This window comes from Nuphar pumila, chromosome 2 (assembly GCF_984573655.1).
Source record: "Nuphar pumila chromosome 2, dmNupPumi1.hap1.1, whole genome shotgun sequence".
NCBI lineage: Eukaryota > Viridiplantae > Streptophyta > Magnoliopsida > Nymphaeales > Nymphaeaceae > Nuphar > Nuphar pumila.
In genome coordinates this window covers 56,071,356-56,075,187 of record NC_143250.1, presented here as the reverse complement: position 1 = coordinate 56,075,187, position 3,832 = coordinate 56,071,356, and the positions used below count along the sequence as shown (strand labels likewise).

The 3,832-nt window shown below is 41.6% G+C and overlaps 1 pseudogene; it reads right to left on the bottom strand.

The window, feature by feature from the left end:
* Window positions 1-998: 998 nt before the first annotated feature.
* Window positions 999-2,546, bottom strand: LOC149845506 (pentatricopeptide repeat-containing protein At4g33990 pseudogene; annotated as a pseudogene).
* Between the last annotated feature and the right edge of the window lie 1,286 nt (window positions 2,547-3,832).

Here is a 3,832-nt window from a genome sequence, read left to right as displayed (position 1 = left end):
GAACAATTGTATATATTGGGGCATATTATTACTATTATTGTTGTTGTTATTGGCTAAGCCTAAATAAACTATGTTTTTATTACTATTTTTATGATAAAAAGGATGAATAAAAAATGGAAATGTGTATAATGTATATCTTTGAAACAAATTAAATTATGTTTTGATTTAAAACATACAACTGAAAAGAACTAAAGCAAATATATACTCTCTTTATACATCTTACCATATGTTTTTAAAAGCATGCAAGTAGAAAAAAACTAAAGAGAGAGAGAGACCTAGTTATAAAGGATACGGTTTAACAGATTGAAAAAGCTAGGGTTGCAGAGGCAGATTTCGCTTCTAGAACAAGGCCAAGAGAGGAGCAACCAGAAATCTGTTACTTCCATCTAAACTAGGAAATGTGTGATGACTGTCCACTCTGCCACGACAGAGATAACAATGAACCAAGATGACACCATCAAAATTAACATCTTAACATATAATATAAAATTAGTCGTATGTTAATTTACAGATCATGGCATTGACAAATACTATATTTAGGATGTAGTTTCCCTCGAGAAATCTCGATCCGTAGCTTCTATGTGCTTCATGAGAGTTCTCGAATCACAAAAGAATATAAAGTAGACATTGATGCCATACTGTCACGGCCTTTTTTATACGCTAGTATCAAAAAGCAACTTGAAGCCAATAGTTGCACTCTGGGATCAGGGGCAGAGCTATATATGGGTCAGGGTGGGCAAGTGCCCACCTAGACCAAGAAATCCCCAATAAAGGGGGTTTGGGTCAGGGTATGCAGTGCCCACCTTAACCCAAATACAGTGCTCTCTCTCTCTCTCTCTGCCACACAGATGTGCGGCATGTGCCTACCCTAATTTGGATTTCTGGCTCTCCGCCACTGTCTGGGACATAACCAGATCCCTCCACCTTTAGCATTATTAGATCATGCAAAAATGCACAGATACAACTCTGATTCTTCTGCAATTCAACAAAGAATGGGTCTAGCTGTTAACTGCAATCCAACTATGGCCAGGTAGTTTACTTAATCCCCTGTCTTTCATTTTCATTCTGGCTTCAATAACGCCATCCCATTCCCCACAAGCTGCATAATTGTTGGATAGAGCAACATAATTTGATGGGTTTCTGGGTTCCAATTTTAGAAGAATACTAGAGACCACATTTCCAATCTCAAGGTTCCCATGAAGAACAGAAGCATTGAAGAGAGCACCCCACATGCTAGGACTAGGGTCTACATGCATAGATTCAATAAATTTCAGTGCCCTTTCAAGCAGCCCAGCTCTTCCTAACATGTCAACCATACATGAACAGATCTCCACAGAAGGCATAATTCCAAAATCCATCCTCATTGAATTATAATACTGGAACCCTTTTTCAACGAGTCCAGATCTACTACATGCTGATATAACGCCTAGAAATGTGAGGTGAACTGGTTTAACTCCAAGCTGCTGCATTTCATCAAACAAAACAAATGCTTCCTCTGCATGACCATGAAACCCATAACCAGTAATCATTGAGCTCCAAGAGATCACGTCTTTCAGTGAAGTATGATAAAAGATATGCTTTGCATAATCTAATTTCCCACATTTCCAGTACATGTCTATTAAAGCATTACTCAATGAAACATCAAAACTCATCGCGTGTCTAATAGAAAACCCATGAATCTGCTTTCCTTCGAGTAAACCACCAACTGATGCACAGGCAGGGAGGGCACTTATCATGGAGACCCGGTTGGGTTTCAAGCCAACCGTCATTTGCATTAGGCGGAAGATGTGCAGAGATTCCTTCCCATCACCTGTCTGAGCATAACACGATAACATGGCAGTCCAAGAAACGATGTTTCTTCCTTCCATATGATCAAACACCCGCCTAGCAGTGTTCAACCTGCCACATTTTGCATACATATGTATCAGGCAACAACTAACATGAGCATCAAATATCAACAAATTCCTAACAACAAAACCATGAATCTCTGCTCCAAATTTCAAGTTCTCACTACTGCCACTGAAATCAACTAAACTCACGACGGTGAAACCATCGATCTTGATCCCCTCAACCTGCATTTTCCTCACTATGTCCCATATCATGCCACCAGCATAACAGTTTGTATGTCCCGCAATCAACACGTTCCAAGACACGATGTTCCTACGTGACATTTCATCAAACACTCGGTGTGCATCAGTTAAACTACCACAACTGCAATACATACTCATCACCGAGTTCGCAACAACAAGATCCGAATCAAATCCAGAAGCGAAAATCATATCATGAACTCCCCTCCCACCATCCAAATCCTGGATTTCGCCCAAAACCTTCATCAGGGAAGCGTACGTATAGTTATCAGGCTCCGCACCAAACGCTCTCATCCCAGAAAACAAAGAGATGGGCTCATCAAAAATCCCATTTTTGACGTACCCACTTATCATAGAATTGTAGACGTAAACGTTTTTCTGAAGAATCGAATCGAACAATCGACGAGCGGATAACGGCTTTTCGCAATTAGAGTACGACGAGATGATCTTGGTAGCCATGAAAGCATCTTGAGAGAGCCCCTGAACCACCGCTAAAGCGTGGAATTTCTCGCAGCTTCTTGGTGATTTGAAGTTCGGCGGTGCTCGGACCAACGAATTGAGAAGTGGGTACGGCTCCCTATTGGTGGTAGAATAGCGTAGATTGAACAGGGTTGAGATTCTAGACAGTTGTTGGATCGGTTTTGTTGAGAGTGGGAATCGAAAGGATGAGGAGAGCATGAAGTCGTGCTTCTGCTCTCTTTCTTCTACCCTTTTGGACGCCTCCGACGAGCTTCCTTTGTCGCTGGAGCCGCGTTTGGTGTTTGGGATCTGGGACGCCCTTTTTCCTCGTTTGCGTTAGATTAAAATTACTGTTTGGTAGACTCAAACAATGTCATAAATCTCGTTCTGAGGAGAACGTCGGCCAGTAAGGCCGGGAAACATGACTAGCCGCTGGTGGCTCGGCTTGTGTTTAGCTCGGAAAGGGTCTTTCGAACTCGTGAAAAAGGTTAGGCATGCTGTTCGGCTTACCTCGACTCATATAAACTTTTTTTTTACATGGAGAAACCGCCCCCAGGATCAGAGACCTAGCGCATACTATCACTGTCCTAGCACTTGCAGGGTAAAACTTCATGGGCTTACCCCTTGCCCTCAGAGAGTCACCACGCTTCGGCTTGCGCAAGGAGTGATGCCCATGAGATTTGAATAGGCTTCATCCCAATGCGCAAAACCCTTTGCGGCTTGAAGCAATAAATTTAGATTTCGGATCCTATTGCTTATCATTTTGAAACAATGTATTTACTTTGCAAATGAGCCCAGTCAGGGTGAGCTCGACTTGTTCAACTGGGGCTCATCATGAGCTTCAACTCGGCTAGGCTAGCCACAAGAACCAGCCGAGTTTGAACACCTTATGTTCAGTTCCTTCGGCACACTTACTAGCCGTACGGGTGAAGCGAATCTCGCTATAAATTTAAACTTGAATTTTTTTCATTAGGGGTCCTCCTGCCCAATGTGTCAAAGAAGGTACCATGTTTTCTGAAATGACATTTCAAGACTTCAATTTTTACACAATTTGTCAATAGAAACCTCGTTTGGGTAACTTAGTTTTAACTGAGTTATGTATAATCAATTTACTAAATAGCCATTGTTTCATAGTAAAATGAGCAAACCTAAGGTAATAAATGATATTTATGTGGATCTTAAACATGAAACTAACTCAGGTTTGTATTTGACAGTTTCAGTGAAAAGTTGGGTCCTCAAATGTCTCTTGAAAAAGATGGACCTGTAGGATTCCGGCGAGGCGGCAA